This window comes from Microtus pennsylvanicus, chromosome X (assembly GCF_037038515.1).
Source record: "Microtus pennsylvanicus isolate mMicPen1 chromosome X, mMicPen1.hap1, whole genome shotgun sequence".
NCBI lineage: Eukaryota > Metazoa > Chordata > Mammalia > Rodentia > Cricetidae > Microtus > Microtus pennsylvanicus.
The window spans coordinates 29538043-29557998 of NC_134601.1; the positions used below are offsets into that span (position 1 = coordinate 29538043).

General features: G+C 43.8%; 1 long non-coding RNA gene and 1 other non-coding gene across 2 annotated transcripts in view; both read right to left on the minus strand.

Annotated features, from left to right (window-relative positions):
• The window catches only part of LOC142840235 (uncharacterized), an 88881-nt gene that overhangs the window by 46794 nt on the left and 22131 nt on the right, over nt 1-19956 (minus strand). The gene's annotated exons all lie outside the window — the stretch shown is intronic.
• Trnaa-cgc (transfer RNA alanine (anticodon CGC)) lies at nt 2335-2406 on the minus strand. Its single transcript has one exon. It is a non-coding gene; the product is annotated as a tRNA-Ala (tRNA).

Genomic DNA, 19956 nt, shown 5'->3' on the forward strand with positions numbered 1-19956 from the left:
CAGATTCAATGCACTAACAATAAAATTGCACTTATTCTTTTTAAAAATTGAGTCGACAACTCTAAACATTGTAGATTAAATACATGGCTTGTGTAAAAGCCTTAGAAACAGACAAATGTTAGAGAACAGCATTGCCTGATAGGAGACCTCTGTTTGAACCTACAGTAATTGGACCAGCATGCTATTGAATCAAAGTTGGCAAGAAAAAGTCCAAAACCAACAGTCCACGCTCACATCCACACATTTACAGACCACTGCTTATATCGAGTCAACATTTTTCCTGTATCCGATGCTGACATCAAGCTTGTGTGTAGTGCAGGTAGTGTGTGCTGAGAAGAACTGACCATACTCCTGCTGCAGCCTCCCAGGCACTGGGATTACTGGCATATATACCATGACTGGATTATTGGAGAACTGATGTTTCACAAATAAACAAGGCAATTTGATGCAGAAAGATGGCCTTTCAGAAGCAATGCTGAGGCAAGTACATGTCCAAACCATCAAATATAAACTAGGACCTACATCATACCATAAGTGTAGACCATTCAAAATAGATTACAGATGTTAAAACATAAAAATCAGCCAATAAATGCCAAACAGAACACAAGAAGAAAATCCCTATCACTGGGTGCCAGGCAAAGATTTCGCAGGCAAGACACCGAATAAACCGTAATTGAAGAACTAGAGAAGGTGGGATCTTACAATTTAAAATCTCCTGCTCTTCCAAAGACATGGATGAGAATTGAGATGATAAGTCTGAGGCTAGGAGAAAAGTTAGAAATACATATATCTGATAAAGCATTTCTATGAATTCTACACAAAACCTCAAATGTCAGTCAGAAAGTAGTCATTGAGACCCGTTAAAGATTTCAGGAGTGCTTTTCAAGGGGGCATTGATAGGATCGCCCCCTTTATAGAGATTCATTACAGACATTAAGGCCATAGGCAGCGTCGCAGGGATTCTGAGGAGAGATCAGGGCCACCTGGCAGGGCAGGCCCACGGAAATGGAAATTAAAATGCCAGACTGGTGCCAAGCACAAAGTGTCCCGCACCTGCAACCCCTTCACGAGGCAGCCAAGGCAGGAGAATCACCGAGAGTTCTGAGCCAGGGTAGGACACAGTGAAATGCTGTCTCAAATCCAAACAAAACCGCAGATTACTAAAAAGAAAATCCTTAAGCAAGTGCGTATTTTAGCACTCATCTGAGACATGTAGGGTAGTTGTGGACTAGTATTTAGGCTTTCCCTCTTAAATCTCACCGGTCCTATGGGCGAGCAATCTCATGGCCTTTTCACAGAGAGGGATCTGTGCAGAAGGGGCCAGGGAAGAAGGGGTAGTGGAGAGGAAGGTGCTTGCTGGTCATCCAGTGGTAAATAAGGCTGGGAATAAATAGCTGAATATTAACTCATTCGAATAATATTAAAACTGTTCAAATAGAAATCAATTGCTTTCTTTTCTGTTTGCCCAGAGATCTGACTGACTGCAACTTGGAAAGAAGACGGCCCTGCTATCTCCCTTCCCTCTTAAATCTCACCGATCCTAAGGGCGAACAATCTCATGCACAGAGTGGGAAGTCGGGATCACAGAGTGCTCATTTGGCCTCATTTCCCTCCTGCTTGCTCTCCCACAACTCCCCTCCTGTACAATGGCTCCAGCACAGCCCGGTACAGAACAGCACAGGAGGAGGCACAATGGTCCCAAGTCTCTCTCCTTCTGGAGATACACAGGCTGCAAACCCCGAGATAGGAGTGGTCCTACTTGAGTCTGGAACCCCTGCATCTGCCTCCCAACTTTCAGGAAGAATCTGGTACTCACCTCCTGGAATCCATAAGCTCAACTCAGTCCAAACACCAGGAACTGAATGCTGCTTTCAGGACCTTCTCTGGTCGCAATTTGAAAATGGTCGCCATAATGACCCCGGTTTCTATGACAACCGCAATGCTACCTCCCCCTTAGTAACCAGGAATGGCTCCGCCCAGCTCTCCCTTTCTTCCTCTCAGAGCAAGAACTCTTCACCCTTGATTTCACCCAAGAAAGCATGCATACCCATCATCTGAGAAACTGTCCCCACTACGAAAGCAGAGCTTTTCTTTTTTGTTCGCTCTGTGAACAAAACATAACCCTGGAAGCATGCCCACGTTCTACTCACCAGACCATGGCGGTGTCTATGGAAATGTCGTCACAAAAATGAACATTGCTGTCACAGTGACAAACGAACAATTTCATCCAATAATTAGCTATGCATATATGACCTCATCACGGGACTTTAAAGTCTGGGACACCTTGTACAGAAACATCCTAAAAAGAACAGTCAAAAGTTAAAAGTATTGTTTTGGAGATGCCGGGGCTCGAACCCGGGGCCTCATATATGCGAAATATGTGCTCTACCTCTGAGCTACATCCCCACACCTGGTAGCAGCTTCATCAAAGCCCATGTGAATGCAGAGACACCAAGCCAACATTCAGAGACTGCAAGGGTCTGCATCTGTTCCTTTAAGCATATTGGATTCCAGGTTTAGTGTTTTGATAGGATTCTTGGGACTTTTCTTGCATGAGAAAACAATCTATTTTCAATCAAAGGAAAAATAATAACAATAAAAATAATAACAACAACAATAATAACAACAAACCTTATGCTCTTTGAAGCAAGATAAGCTAACAATGAATGATACTTTGAATTACTCAGTCCCATCAATTTTTATTCAACTTTACTTTGCAGGTGGTTCAACATGCCACTATCATGTGGAATTCATAAATATATGCTGCTGATATGCGGTCATATCTGAGAGTATGAGTAGCTTCCTTAATCCTTCTCTAGCATACCTCGTTTCTATTTAAAACACGCCTTAGTTTCCGGGCTTGAAAGGCAGTTTTTATAATCTTGGTCAGGCTGCTCATTTTGTTTCTTAACTTAGCCAATACTGTCCATCACTCCATTTATGGCAATAACTAAATTCTGCGGTAGCTATTGGTTCATAAAACCCTAAGTTGCTGTCACTTTCTGCATGTTTATGTATCTCACCACACACTTTGTAAGTTTCAAAAATGAGAGGATTTCTGAAATATGTCCTCCTTTTCACACATCATCTAGTATATGTCTCAATATACAAAATCATTAAATAAATATTGTATGTGTGTTCAGATAGTGAGAAAAGTGAGTATTTTTTACAAGAAAACAATCTATCTTTTTTCATTTACATACCAATCCAAGTTTCTATTCCCTCTCCTCTGCCCATTCCCTCCACTTACCCCCCATCCCACCTTCATACTCCTCAGAGAGGGTAGGGCACAGTGCCCAGAGGAAGGACCAAGGCCCTCCCCACTATATCCAGGCTTAGCAAAGTATCCAACCAAAGAGAATGGTTTCCAAAAAGTCAGCACCAGCAGCAGGGATAAATCCTGGTGTCACTGCCAGTGGCCCTGTAGTCTGCCCCAGCCATAAACTGTCACCCACATTCAAAGGGTCCAGCTTGGTCCCATGCTGGTTCCTTCCCTGTCTGGCTAGAGTTGGTGAGCTCACATCAGCTCAAGTAAACTGTTTCAGTGGGTGTCCCTATCATGGTCTTGACCTCTTTGTTCATATTCTCACTCCTCTCACTCTTCAACTGGAAAAATTAATAAATAGTACCTGAGAAGATGCCAGACTATAGAAGACTGAGTCCGCATAAGACATTGCTTAACCTCAACAATTATTGGAATACTACAAAGAATGATATTAAAACAGGACTTTAATATATAACTTCTAGATAAAGACAAGGAGTAATGGCAAACTGGTGAGCTAGTGTGGGAGACTGAGAGCTTCCTAAATTAAATGAAGACAAAAGCAAAAAGAGAGGGATGGAGTGATGGAATCAAAAGGTAAATGAGGGCAACGGAAGAAGCAGTAACATCTCAGTGCTGATTGTGGCATAGGTTTGAGATGTTGGTGGATAAGTGCTGATAAGCAAATGACCACGAAGTAACAAAACATGAGTCAGTGTATCTCTGTGAGCCATGACCCTTTTGTGTTATCTTTTTTTCTGGGAATCTTTCTTCCATTTTTATTGATAATAGATTTTCCCCATAATCTATCCTGATTAGAATTTCCCTTCAGTATACTCCTCCCAGTTCTGCTCCACCTTCCCTTCTATCAGGATCCATTCTCTTTCTGTCTCTTAGTAGATAATAATAGTCTTCTAAGAGATAACAGCAAAGCACAACAAAATAAATTAGAATAAGACTTTAAATCACAATTATCAAATAGAAATTGGATGAGCCAAATGAACAGGAGTAAAAGTGCCCACAAGAAGACCCAAGAAACAGAGACCCACTTGTTCACACACTCAACAGCCCCACAAAAATACAAATAAAAGTTCTCCTAAAATACTGAAAGAGATAATATACACATTGAAGACCTGGTGCAGACCCATGCCTACCTCATGCTCGCTGCTTTGGTCTCTTTGAGTTTCTGAGTCGATTTAGAGGGACCTGTACTCCAGATGGTAATCAATCTACCTCAAATTCCAAATAAAGCCCTTTCGCTACATACTCCAAGGACACTTTATCCTACCACAAGGACACTTCTATGTGATAGTTGTATTTTATCTTATTCTAATTAATTTTGTTATTTTTTTATCTCTTAGGAGCCCATTGTTTTCTGATAAGAATCAGAAAGGAGGTGGATCTGGATGTCATGGGAGGAGGGGAGTAACTGGGGAGGTTAAAGGAAGAGGAAACTCTAATCAGAATATATTTAAAGAAAAATGTGTCTTTTAAACACAGGGCGAAATTAAGAAAAGTATCAGGATAACTATCGTGACGCCATGCTTCTAACACAACCTTTCTGAACAACTGTCCCTGCACACAGGAAAGGGCTCCCTTTTCTCCTCGCTTTCACTCAAAGCAAAAGTCCTTCCTTAGAAGGCTACCAACTGAGAAGCAGAACTAAGATGACCTAGGTGGGGACTCAGACAATTGGCAGAACTCACTTTGGAAATAAACTATCTCCTGTCAGGAATTTTTGTATTATAGCAGTGAGATTAGGATCTACCATGAAGACATAGCTAGGGATATACAGTAGGACTGTGGAATATAAGGTAACTCTTTTCAGAGGAATGTCTAAGATGGGCCATCCACCTATGGCAGAAAACTGCAAGATTTTTCTCCAAATCATTGACTAAACAGTTAAGCAACATTAGAAAACATAACAACAACAACAACTACCTCATATTCCATATATAGCACTTGGGGCATATACCCCAAGCACACTTCAACCTACCAGAAGGACACTAGCTATTTCATGTTCATTGCCGCTCTATTCCCAATAGCCCCAAATTAGAAACAACCTAAATGTCTCACAATAGAATAAGGGATAAAGACAATGCTGTACACTTATATAAAAGAGTATTTTTCTTATTTTAGAAAAAAGACATCATGAAAATTGCAGGTTAAAGGATGGAACTAGAAAAAAATTTCTGAGTGAGGTAACCCAGACACAGAGAGACAAACACAGTATGTACTCACTTCTAAGTGGATATTATATGTAAAGCAAAGGGTAACCAGGCTGCAATCCAGAGCTCCAGAGAAGCTAGGTAACAAGGAAGACCCAAGGAAGGATGCATGGATCGCCCTGGGAAGGGGAATTAGATGAGATCACCTGGGTAAACTGGGGGTGAGGAGGTGGTGAAGGAGAGGCAATGGGGAAGGAGAACATGAGGGAACAGGATGGTCATAGAGCATGGAGTGGGAAAGTAATGAAAGAGGGAACTTGATAGAGACAGTCACTATGGTTTTAGGAAAAAACCTGGTGCTAGGGAAATTCCCAAGAATCCACAAGGATGATCCCAGCTAAGATTCCTAGCAGTAGTGGAGAGGGTTCCTGAACAGGCCTGTAACACCCGATTTTGTGTTACACCCTCGGTACAGTTCGCGTGCCACTGTACCATCTGCGAGTCGGGCAAAGGACTGGAGATTGAAAGAACACACAAAGAAACCAGGGTCATTAGGAACAAGATCAGCCGAATGCCAGTTTATATAGATTTGGGGGAGTCCTTATCTACCTAACTGCTGCACAAGGATCTCTGCCCAGGTGGGTGGGAAATTACCATATTAACAATGGAGACAATGACCTGCAGCTAATCACCAGGTGGGGCAGGGAGAGCACAGAAACAAACAGGATGCTTTGTCAGCTGACCAGAAACTGTCCTCCAGATGCACCCCAAGGAACAAGGGCAGACCAGGGCCATACACTGGCCTTCCCCTATTACCGGATTGGTGACTACCCCAACTATCATTACAGAGCCTTCTCCAGTAATTGGTGGACTCAGATGGGCCTTCTGTATGTGGAGAGATAGTAGTGAAGTTTGGACTATCTGAGGGGAACCCCAGCAGTGGGATCAGGATCTATCCTTGGTGCTCAGCCTTGTTTTTTGGTGCCCATTCTCTGAGTTGAGATGTGATGCTATCCTTAATGCAGGGAGGAGGTCCTTGTGGGAACTGCAGCCCCGAGTTGATATCCCTGCCCCCATTTGAGGTGCTTATCTGCAAGGAAAACATAATAAATTCCCTCTGCTCCTGGAGCGGGGAAGGAAGGAATTTTAAGTGCATGATGACCAGTCTTTGATCCCTGCTAGGGTCAGGTTACAGTCCCTTCGCAGCCCCCTCCTCACTTGGTGCCATGGTATAAAACCAGCCCAGCAGACAATAAAAAAAAAAGAAGCTGTTCCACCTCAAGCTCGTGCTCTGTGTATTCATTCAACCTGGACACCCTCCGCCGAGATTCTTGGTTCCAGCCCGCGCTGGCGCGGCATCTGGAGGTCCCACCGAGATCGGAAAGTGAGGTAAGTGGACTGGGTCGTCCTGTAAGCCGGCCAGGACGCATTGGGGGAATTATATAGAATTAATTAATTAATTAAGAAATATGGGAAATATTACGAGTAAATCAGAGTTAACGTTTCAGTTAAAGAGATTATTGAAAGAGCAGGGAACAGCTGTAAAAACTAAGACTTTAGAAGATTTTCTTAAAACTATAGAGACGTGGAGTCCCTGGTTCGTCACCAGTGGAGCTCTCAATATGTCTGAATGGGAACAGGTCCGTAGGGATCTTCAGAAAACTTTGAGAGAGGAGGGGCCTGAGGTCCTGGCAATGGCCATGTTCTCCCTTTGGAGACTGATCAGGGATGCTTTGCTTACAGAGAAAGTCCAGGTTAAGCAGGGTTTGGAAGCAACAAAAGAGGTGTTTTCTGAGATCCAAGATTGTGAGACTAAGGCTTCCTTTTGTTCTGATATTGCCTCTGAAGCGGAGGCCGAACCACTTTCTCAGCCTGCTAAGGGAAGCCCGGTAAGGTAGAGGAGAGAAAGGTTAAAAGAAAGCGAAAACCTCCAGACAAGGGGGAGGGAAATGAATCCCGGGACGGAGTTTCCTCTGATAGCTTAGGGGCTCGTCCCAAGCAAAATTCTTCGGCGCAAACACGCCTCTACCCTTCTTTGTCTGATTTTAAAGAGAGCTTGGGGAAATCAACAGGTTCAGAAGAAGTTTTGGAGGGAGAAATCGCAGTGCTGCAGAGGGAATTACGCAGGGCCAGTTTAAAAGAAAAGACAAAGGGGACCTCTGGGGAGCAGGACAAGCCCCCTCCCTATCCTCTTTCTGACCAGTTCAGGACCTCTCCAGCCCCTCCCATTTGGTTGGGCTCTGAGGAGGCTCTGCTAGGAGGAGGTTCCCTGTGGAGGCGTTAAGTGCTGCCCAGTGATTGCCCCTGTTGTAAAAATTCCTGACCCTAACAATCCAGAACAGGGCTGCCAGTCCTTCAATTTGTTAAATGTATGTTGCAGCTTGTTTGGATCCACTTAGGCATAAGTTTTCCTCCTTCCATAGTGTCCTTTATATGGACGATATACTTCTGGCAGCACCAACAAAAGAGGAAAGTTTATTAATGTTTGAAGAGTTACAGACCCTTCTGGAGGAACATGGGTTCATTTTGGCCCCAGAGAAGGTGCAGATACAGCCCCCCTATTCCTATCTGGGCTTTCAAATCCAATCCATTGGGCTTCAGCCTCAGAGGCTGCAGCTGGATTGCTCCCGTTTACAGACCCTCCATGACTGGCAGAAATTATTGGGAGATGTTCAGTGGATCCGTTCCTCCCTTTCCATTCCTACGGGAACTCTTAAGCCCCTGTATGACATGCTACCTGGGGACCCTTCTCCTGCCTCCCCCAGGATCATGACTCCAGCGGCAAAAGAAGCCCTATATGCCTTGCTTAATGCTCTTGAGCGAGCACATCGCCGCCGCCTTGATTATGCCCACCCTTTTTATTTCATGGTCTTTTCTTCACAATTTTCTCCTACTGGAGTTTTTTGGCAAGGGGGACCCATTTATTGGCTGCATTTACCTGCTTCCCCTAAGAAGGTGGTGACTCCATATTATGAAATGGTGCTACAGCTCCTATGGAAGGCATTTGATTTTAGTTTACAAGTTTTTGGTAGGATCCCAAATAAATTTCTAATCCCTTATCAAAAAGAGGAAATAACAAGGCTACAGAGGGTTCAAGATGGATGGACCTTGTTCATCGCCACCACTGGAGCCATTTTTGATAACCATTATCCTGATTCCCGTTTAATTTCCTTTTTTAAGAATCATCCTGTTATTTTTCCAAGAATTATTAAAACTTCCCCCCTTAAGGGAGTGCGCTCAGTGTTCACTGATGGTTCTTCCAAGGGCTATGCAATGGTAGTCTCTGATTCAATTAAAGAAAAGCAGCCCCTAGGTCCAATTTCTGCCCAAGCTGCAGAACTCACGGCCCGCCTTATGGCCTTTTCTCTTTTCAAGGATCAACCCTTCAACTTGTATACTGATAGTATATATGTGGCAAGGATTGTTGGGCCATTGGAAACCTCACCATACATATTACCTACCCCTCAGGTTTTCCACCTTTTGGTTCAGCTACAAAGTCTTATATGCCAAAGAGTGTTTCCTGCCTTTGTTGGCCACATTCGGGCCCATACTGATCTGCCAGGGCCCTTGGCAGAGGGAAATAAGCTTGCTGATTCCCTCACTCGCCCAATGGCATTGTTCCTTTCTGAGGAACAACGAGCCCGCCATCTTCATGAAAAGTATCATTTAAATGCCTCTTCTCTAAAGTTTCACTCTGGCTGTTCTCAAGCCACGGCTACTCAAATCACGTCCCAATGTCCAGCTTGTGCTCCATTTCATAATGCCCCCAACGAAGGTGTTAATCCTTGAGGCCTCCGTCCTAACCACCTTTGGCAGATGGATGTTACCCATTTGTCCCAAGCTGGCAGACTTAAATTTTTACATGTCTCTGTAGATACTTATTCCAAGGTAATTTATGCTTCCCTACATTCAGGGGAAAAGATTAAGGATGTTATTGCCCATTGTCTACAGGCTTTTGCCTATATGGGCATCCCAGACTTTCTCAAAACAGACAATGGACCAGCTTATACGAGCCAACGGTTTGCAAAATTTTGCCAAGAACAACAAATTACACATACCTTTGGAATTCCACATAATCCTACAGGACAGGCTATAGTGGAGCGCACACATGCTACCCTTAAACAGTTCTTTTGTAAAATAAAGAAGGGGGAGTATATCACCTCCCCAAATACCCAATTATCTACAATTTTATACATTTTAAATTTCTTAACAGTAGATAAACAAGGTCTATCAGCAATGGAAAGACATTGGCAGAAACCCTCCCAATCTCTGGGCTGGGTTATATGGAAGGATAGTATCACGGGACAATGGCAATCACCCACACCTATGCTGGCTAGGGTGAGGGGAGCCATTTGTGTCTTCCCTCCAGGAACCAAAAAACCCATCTGGGTGCCGGAGCGGAATGTTCGGCCGGTGGAGTCGGGCCCTACTGGCCCTGATAATATGGGTTCAAGTGAAGAACATCGAGGGAGGCCTGAGATAGGCGCTGGTGAGGAATCCACCCATACTGATGCCGGTAAGTAAAATAAGCTCTGTTTTTCCATCCTTTTACTCTACCAATTATACCTTGGGAGTTCCTGCAGCAAATACAGCATTAGAAAGATCCTCATTGGGTAATTTAACGTTTGATATATCCCATGCCCTCTGCTTCCGGAGGATTAACAATATTTCAGCGATGCCTAGTGCCTCCCTTTCTGGACCATGTGTGGTCCTTAGTAATTATTCTCTGGGAGACTTCTCTTCTAATTCTTCTGGGCATCCCTGTTTTGGATTGAGAGATATCTTTTACCCAATAAATTTTAAAAGAAATGTTTCTGGACTCCCTACCCCTCCGAGACCAGCTCCTTTATGTTGGAAGACGCCACAGTCCTTCAAATTATATTTACCATTGCCTTGGGGAAATTGTGCTCCTAAGGAACCATGGAAATTGGAGGGAGATAAATATTTATGGTGGTTTGGTCACCGACCTACCTTTAAAAACTCCTTGGGAGGGGCCTTTGATTTTTCCTATAGAAATCCAAATATGGCAGGAGTTTCACCTACGTTCGCAGGCATGTTTCTCTGTGGCCCTCGTGCATGTACAGATATTAGACCTTTAGCCCTTCAAAGGGGCTTGGCCTTCAATGCCACAGCCCGATGGAATACATCGGACATCTTTGAAACCTCCCTCCAGATTAATTATGCAGCAGGAATGAATTTCTCTATTGTCAGCCTAGCTTGTGTTCTACCTCCTTTTATGTTTGTTTCCTTTAATGGGTCGGTCGGGGAGGATGGTGTCCTTAATTGTTCTTCCAGCTCCTGCTTTTTGAGCAACTGCTGGTCCCCGACGGATGAGTCCGTGCTGATGGTGAGAATTCCTGCCCTGGTTCCCCTGGTGGTAGAAGACCCACATGATGGACGAGAGCTCATCTTGTATAGAGAAAGGAGAGACTTTGGGATCACTGCCGCAGTCATCGCAGCTATTGCCATATCAGCCACAGCCGCCACCATTGCAGGAATCACCGTGTCCCAGAGTGCAGCTACTGCAGAGACTGTTAATACTCTTGCTGCCCGTGTTACCCAGGCCTTAGAAACTCAAAATACCATTAACTCACATATTCAGCTGGGGATGTTAAATTTAAACCAACAAACGGCCTTATTACAGGAACAGATTAATGTATTGTGGATGGTGCAACAAGCCTCTTGTTCTCATTTTTATCATTCTGCCTGTGTGACCCTTATGGAAGTGAAAAATATGTCCTTTGAGGTGCAACGCCTTAATGCTTACCTTAGGGGGCCTTGGAATGATTCCTTTGTAAACTTTACCCACTCTTTGGTACATCAAATTATTGCAATTAATGAAACTCGTGTTGAACCTGTATCTGCTGAGGGATGGTGGAATACCATGGCCCAGATTGGGGGTTGGGCACAGCGATGGGGAGGTGCCTTATCCCTGGGGATCTTGGGACTAGTAGGGGTGACAGTAGGCCTGCTCCTCTTAAAACGAGTCTTAAACATCTTCACCCTGACTGAGCTTGTCCACCGTCAGGTGTTACTCAGTCTGGCGCATGACTCTTCCGGAAGTCATGAAGTGTGGCTACAGATGCTGAAAAAATGAGGGTCTCCAAGGACGGGCAACCTGTGGGGAGACCCCCCACCTAAGACAGGGCATCGGGGGCCCTATGACGGGTAAGGGAAGGTACTTCTCTCGCAGGACCTAAGACAGGACCCCTCATTATAAAATAAAATAGGGGGAATTGTGGGAACTGCAGCCCCGAGTTGATATCCCTGCCCCCATTTGAGGTGCTTATCTGCAAGGAAAACATAATAAATTCCCTCTGCTTCTCGAGCAGGGAAGGAAGGAATTTTAAGTGCATGATGACCAGTCTTTGATCCCTGCTAGGGTCAGGTTACAGTCCCTTCGCAGCCCCCTCCTCACTTGGTGCCATGGTATAAAACCAGCCCAGCAGACAATAAAGAGAGAAGCTGTTCCACCTCAAGCTCTGTGTATTCATTCAACCTGGACACCCTCCGCCGAGATTCTTGGTTCCAGCCCGCGCTGGCGCGGCAGTCCTGCCCCAAATTAATGTGCCCTTACCCCTTGGGAGGAGTAGAAGAGGTGTGGCTGGAGTGGGGAGGCAAGAGGAATGTGAGCAGAGGTGGGAGGGAGAACTGTGGTTCTAATGTAAAATGAAATTTTAAAAAACAAATTGATCAATTTAAAAAACAATAGAACCCACCCCCCAAAATCCTCTTACCCAACACTAGTGGTTCATGCCTACAATCTCAGCACTTAGCACGTGGCGAATGTAGATTGCAAGACAAAATAATAAATATTATTCTTTATATATGATAAATGAAATACAAACATACAAGAATATTCCTTACATAAATACGATAATAATTCACCATTGTTGCAACACTCCATTTTTATTGTTTTTATTGAGCTATACATTTTCTCTGCTCCTGTCTCTGCCTCCTCTCTCCTCTTCTACCCTCTCCCATGAACCCCACACTCCCATTTTATTCAGGAGATCTTGTCTCTTTCACCTTCCTGTGTAGATTCATGTATATTTCTCTTAGGGTCCTTTGATTTATGTCTAAAAGCCACTTATAAGGGAATACATATTATATTTTTCTCTCTGAGTCTGGGTGACCTCAATATGTTTTTTCTAGATCCATCCATTTTCCTACAAAATTCAAGATGTCGTCATTTTGTACCACATTTTTTTATCCATTCTTCAATTGAGGTACATCTAGGTTGTTTCCACGTTCTGACTATGACAAATAATGTTGTTATGAACATAGTTGAGCACATGTCCTTGAGGAATGATTGAGCATCCTTTGGGTATATTCCCCAAAGTGATATTGCTGGGTACTGTGGTAGGTTGTTTCTTAATTTTCTGAGAAATCGCCATATGGATTTCCAAAGCAGCTATACCAGCTTGCACTCCCACCAGCAATGGAGGAGTGTTCATTTTACCCCACATCCTCTCCAGCATAAGTTGTCCTCAGTGTTTTTGATCTTGGCCATTCTTACAGGTGTAAGATGTAATCTCAGAGTTGTTTTGATTTGCATTTCTCTGATGACTAAAGATGTTGAACATTTCCTTAAATGTCTTTCAGTCATTTTAGATTCCCCTGTTGACAGTTCTCTGTTTAGGTCTGTACCCCATTTTTAGTGGATTATTTGTTCTTTTGATGACCAATTTCTTGAGTTCTTTGTATATTTTGGATATCAGCCCTCTGTCTGATGAAATATCAGAAATATCAGCCATATAATTGTTGGGGGCAGTGAACTGCTTGTTGTTTAACGGCTGCTTAACCCTGAAATAATCACTCAGAAACTGTATTATTTAAATCACTGCTTGGCCCATTAGCTCTAGCTTCTTATTGGCTAACTCTTACATCTTAATTTAACCCATCTTCATTAATTTGTGCATTATCACGAGGTCATGGCCTACCAGTAAAGTTTCAGCACATCTGTGTCTAGCACCGGCTCCATGGCTTCTCCCTGACTCTGACTTTTTTTTTCAGCATTCAGTAGCTTTCCTTGCCTACCTAGGTTCTGTCTTGGTACAGATCCAAAGTACTTTCTTTATTCATTAATGGTAATCACAGCACACAGAGGGGACTTCCACATCACATAGTCAGACAATGGATAATAGTCTTGGAGCATGTGGCAGAGGTTTCACAAATTTCACAAAATCATGACTTCACTAAGACTTCACTAAGTCTTCAAGTACTATATTCAACAGATACTGAGATTGTGGAAACCTTTTCTTATTCCCAATGTCATTGGAATCTCTTTGTGGTTCTCTTAATTTGATGTTGGCTGTTTCCTTGCTGTATATTGACTTTCTTATGTTTAGATATGGCCCTTGTATCCTTGATGCCGCCATTCCCAGGGTCTCTATCTTCCTTCTGCTTGTGGTCCAAGATGTTAACTGCTCTCAGCTGTTCCTAGTGCCAAGCCTTTTCTCAGATATCATGGACGGTAACCCTCTGAATGTGATAGTTCAACACCTTGTAAAAACTTTCTTTTTTAATTTGCTTTGTTTGTGGTGTTTTATCTCTGCAGTAAAAGAGTAACTAAGACACCCAGGTCCTTCCTGACAGAAAAATGATGCTTGTCAAATTCGGGTCCCTCGTTCACCAATACTCTCTAGGCTTAAGTCACTCTGCCTTGTCAGGAACTTCCTGACTAGGAGAAGGAACTAGAAGATGCAAAAGGCCTGTCTGACAAAGCTTCCCTTGACTGAGATAAGAGAGGCCTATCCTCATTGAGGTCAGCTTTGTTTTTTATTATTTAATCACATTTATTATTCATTGAGTTATGATTGTAGAAATACTTACTACTGTTTACTTCCTATAAGCAAAGATGATAAAGCATGTGCTAACTTAATTGGTAAGTGTTGAACTCTCCTTGGTGCCCTGCCTGCCTTGAGGACTGTCAATCAAACAGCTAGGCGGACTACTCAAGTCATCACTAAATGTCTTGAACTCTCCACAGATACCTTGAGAAAACTCCCCCAAGTCCGCAATTGATTTGTGCTAGTCGGAAGGTATGACCCTAGCCTGGATGATTTGAAACTGTTTGCATCAGGTTTACTGTTATCACAGGCCTCAGTACAACTGAGAAGGGTCTGGAATAGTTTACCATAAGCCAGAGGGGAGCCCATTTCATGATGGCCTAAGGGAGTTGCTGTAGTGTCTGGTGCTAAGACACAAGGCTGTGACTGCTTTCAAAGCAAAGTCTCAGTGACTGCGATTGGTTTTAAGAGGCAAGGCTGCCCTTGGACACAGCACAAACCTGAGTGATGCTGATTGATGCTAAGAGGCAAGATTGTGATTGTTTCTGCCAGATGGTTGGAATTGGTCCCCAAATCCATTTTATACTGTTGTTTGTAGGTTGTTCAGGCTTGGCTGGAAGAAGCTCTCCTGTGCTGTGTGACCTGGTGTTGCAGCCTTAGACACCAGACAAGGCTTCTCTTGCTTTGTCTTTCCTTACCAGTTTCAGTAGCATAACTGATGGGATGGAGAAAACACCAGCAGAACCAAGTAAGGTGGGTCTCACTTGGAATCAGGGCTCTCAGCAAGGGAAGCAGCACTGTCGTGTATAAATGCTCACCTGGGCTATGTGAGGTTGTGTCTCAAAGAAGGAGCATGAGACAGATGTGGGCAAGGGACAGGGAGACAGGGACAGACAGACAGAGGACACTGGATTGGCAGTGACAGTGGGGAAGGGAGACCAAGTAGAAGAAGCATCAAATCAACCAGCTGTCTCACAGCTGAAGAGCAACAGTTGAGAAATCTGAAGGGTCCAGGAAAGAAAGAAGGGCAGGGGAAGTAGAAAGGGGTCGAGAGAGCAAGGAGCGTTGATACTGAAAGAGAAGAGCTGTAAGGTGACAGGAAAGATAACATGAAAGTAAAGTGGGTGGAGGGTTCCACTGGGCTATCTATATATTTCAGGGTAAAGAATATATCTATTATTTATATATTTATTTCTTCATTTATTTATTTTACATACCAACCACAGTTTCCCCTTCCTCATCTCCTCTCTTTTCCTCCCACCCCCTCTACTCCCCTCACCCAATTTTACTTATTGTCTGTTAAGAAAGGGGCAGGCCTCCAAAGGGAGTCGATAAAGCCTGGCACATCAACTTGAGGCAGGACCAAGCTCCTTCCCCTGCTTCAAGGCTGGACAGGACAACCAGCATGGGGATAGGTTCCAGAGGGCCAGGGGCTGCATCAAGTACAGGTCCTGATCCCATTGCTAGGGGTCCTGCAAATAGACCAGGCTACACTCTCACACACATGAGGGGGCCTATGTCGGTCACGTGCAGGCTCCCAAGCTACAGGTCCAGAGTCCTTGAGCTCCCACCAGCTCAGCTGTGCTGTCTCTGTGAATGACCTTGACCAAAGTGGCTTGAGCAATCCCTCCTCTCTCTCTTCAACAGGACTCCTGGAGCTCGGTCCAGTTCTTGGTCGTGGAGAGGGTCAAGAGTCTTAGAAGCTGGGGCTCAGACTTGCAATGCCATCTTGTATTAAGGGTTAAGTAGCACTGAGCCCAGGACCTACAGAAGAGCTGTACCAGTGGTTACTATTAGGGGTGGAGGAGCCATGGTACTTGGACTGCCCTGAAGCTGTGGTGCAAGTTGGAACAAAGAACTGAGCAATATGAACGTTCTAGGACCACAAGTAATGTAATACTTGTAGGGCTGAGGAAGCCTGTTTCTATACCAATGTGCATACAGTCATGGCTGGCAGCTGTCAAGTGCAGTGGGAAGGAAAATCTGACATCTATCAGAACTTGAAGGCCTCCCCATCTACCCACAGGGATTTCTATGCAGGTGAAACAAATGGCATCCAGCCAGCTGATCGGTAGCATCACCACGGTTTGATCAGTGCGCAAACTCTGAACACAAACACTGCAAGGGATTTACATACATGTGAAAAATGCATAAGAATTAAAGGTTTACAACTGTGTTCTTTAACGTGGATAGTAACCCAAGAGAAAAGAGTGACATGTGTGTGTATTTGTGGGGAATATAAATGAGAGAAACTAAACCCACACACGTTCATAAAGAGACTTAAGAACTAAGAAGAGAAGAGAGGTTGACCCCATTACTGATACTCAGATCCCATTACTAAATTGCCAGACTTCCTTAACTTTTCTGTGTCAGATGATTATGGATTTTTTAAAAAATAATCAAACGTTTTTATACTATGAGGAGAAAACCCCCAAATAAACAAATAGTTCCTCTCATCTTTATTATATATTTTAAGGCGTATTGAAGCCTGCCCTGGCGAACGCCTCTAATCCCAGCACTGAGGAGGCAGAGGTAGGGAGATCTGTATGAGTTTGAAGCCAGCCTGGTTTACGAAGTGAGTTCCAAAACAGACAAGGCTATTCCTCAGAGAAAGCCTGCCTCGAGAAACAAAGACACAAACAATTATTTTAAAAAGGTATATTGATTTCAGAAAAATCAGCAAATCCTCTTGAGGTTCTGGTTCTCATTAATAATGTGATTTTAAAATACTAAATGAATATTTGACGACAATAAAAGTTTAGATTTATTTATGCTCTTCTATGTGTATGGGTATTTTGCCTGCATGCACATATGTACAGCCCTTGGGTGGATGGTGCTGGAAGAGGTGAGAAGGGAGTGTTTGATTCCCAGAAACTGAGTTTAACAGATGTTTATGATCCTATATTTGGCTGCTGAGAACTGACCAAGGGTCTTCTGGAAGATCAAGGGCTCATCAGAAAAAGGCAAATAAAATAAAACCAACTCTAGATTCCATCTTACACATGTCTGAAGGGCCCAGATCAAAAATAGTGATGACATTTTATGCTGGAGAGGATATGGGGTAAGGGGAATGGTCCTCCATTGCTGGTGGCAGTGCAAACTTTTTACAGCTGCTTTGAAAATCAGTATGGGGATTTCTCAGAAAATTAGTAAACAATTTACCTCAAGACACAACAATACCACTTTTGGGTATATACCCAAAGGATGCTCAATCATACCACAAGGACATGTGCTCGATTATGTTCACAGCAGCATTATTTGTCATAGCCAGAACGTGGAAACAACCTAGATGCTCCTCAACCAAATAATGGAAAACAAGCATGTTGGACATTTAAAAAGTGGAGTACTACTTAGGTGTTGAAAAGAATGACATCTTGAAATTTGCAGACAAATAGATGGATCTAGAAAAAAAAATCATAGTGAGTGAGGTAACCCAGACCCAGAAAGAGAAATATAGTATGTACACACTCATAAATGGGTTTTAGACTTAAAGGAAAGAAAAAACAGTCTACAACTCACAATCCCAGAGAACATAGACAACAAAGAGGACCCTAAGAGAGACATACATGGACCTTCATAAGAAGGTGAAAAAGATGAGATCTCTTAAAAAAACAAAAAACAAAAACTGGGAGCATGCGGGTCAAAGCACAGGGTAGAAACGGAGAGAGGAGGAAGAGAGGGAAACAGAGAAAATGTAGAGGTCAATAAAAACAATAAAAAAGAGAAAAAAGATAAAGTGCTCTTAAACACTGAGCGTTCTCTCTAGTTGCTGGATGATGATGTCCTTAGAGTTTAAGAGAGAAACCCTGATGCCTTTAGAGCACTTGTTTTTTCAGAGAACTTGGGTGAGGTTCTCAGCATCCACCAGGGGGCTCACAACCATTCCAGTTCCAGGGGATCAGATGTCTTTTCTGATCTGCTTGGACAGCAGGCGCCCGCATGGTACACAGACATCAATGCAGGCAAAATATTTAAACGCATAAAAAAAAAAGCACCTAGAAAAGAGAAGTAAAGTGGCCAGAGCCAAGAGGATGAGAGACTGCAGCTCTGTGGGAGACTGCTGGAGGGGCAGGGGTATGGTAAGGGAAGGCAGACTACCTTCTGAAAGATGGATCAGTATGGCCCCTTTCGCTTTCTAGTATGGCTTAAGCAGAAGGAGCCCCATTTTGGAGAAGGGGTCCTTTGGCCTTCTGGTTGGCTGACCCAACTGGACCAACTCTTCACCAGGGAGAAAGTGGAATGTCTCCATTCAGAGGGACATTTGGTTCTTTTGGAAGAGAGGCAACAACATCCCATTATTGAGGCTTCAAGGCTACTGATAACAGAACCATCCAAAGGCTTAGGTGAAGGGACAGAAGGGCTACCCATGGAAGAACAAATAGAGGCTGGTTGTTTGCAACTTGTTAAAGAAACAGAGTCAGACATTTGTGTTCTCCAGAGATTCAAGTGAGAAAGCTTTGTGTTGGGGATATCTTTTAAAGCACTCAAGACTTCAGGAATTTCTTGACAAGATGAAGTAGGAGCCCAGGCAGCTGGAAGCCGGGTATGGAGTGTCATGGACTAGCGGGCATATTAGATGTATTCAAAGGCAAATTGGTTTGTCCTTCAGTCTTGAAGATGATGCGGAGAAGTGTTTTGTTCACTCAAGCTGTGTGGTGAAAGAATGACTGATCACAGCCCTATTTTCATCCAGGGTCTGGTCATTGCCTCTTACATACGCAGTTTCCCATTTAAAATAAATTAATATTCTGTCTCTTAGCCCCAAAACTCAAGTCTGTCTACTTTTGCTATTAGAAATAGCATGAAAGTCAGACAATAAAGTTAGGAACTGTCATTTAGTGGGATGAATTCCTAATTATTTCTCAAAGTGCAATATCCCAAAGGGCCCAAGGGAACTCAGGGGTGGCTGCAGTGTCCCCCATGGGACATCGAAGACATCCCTTATGTTTAGTTGCTGGGCAGTATTTGCATAACGCCCCAACCTTATGCTGCTGCTTCGGTTTAGGCTTTTCTCCCATTCGCTGCAGCCTGTTTGACCCAATGTCTGCCATGTTCTGATTCTCGTGTAGTAGATTTTCCTCCCCTGCATGGGAAAATACTCAGAGCGCATAGTCAAATTAAAGACCATGAGCCACAGAGCCCTCTATTGGGCATCAGCCCACTTTTGTGAAACTGCAACACCCAGCAGTGTGCACCGAGAAAACAAGCCTGAAACTTCCTTGTGTCTTCCTTTATTGTTTTCTCAATAGTTTGTTGTCTCCCAGGATGACTGCTCCTTCTGGGCATCAGATACAGGAATTGCGAGCCAGTCACATCTGTGCATGGGGAGATGGAGTCAGTGCATGCTTCCTTCTGGATGTAAACTAGGAAGTCATATTTGTGTTACTCCCGGGGCTCCATGATGGAAGAATCCATCTCTCCTTCACTGCTTTAAGGCAGAGCCTTGGCACCTGTGAAATGGGGATACATCTCCCCATGCAGGGGTGTGGAGAGGAGCACAGGAAGCATGAGAATGAGAACTGTTGTGCCTTGCTCCTGCCTCTTCCCCTGCATAGGAGTCAGGAACTTAGGCACTTGTGGCTGGGTCAAGGAAGGTCTCCCCTGTGCCCAGGTATAAGTCCAGATAACTGAGAGTCTGTGCCATGTCTCCCTGGCACTGTGTCTTTTTGGTACTGTTCTTCCCTTCTCTCGGGACACTGTTGCTGATGGTGATCTGGAGGCCCTGCTTAGCAAA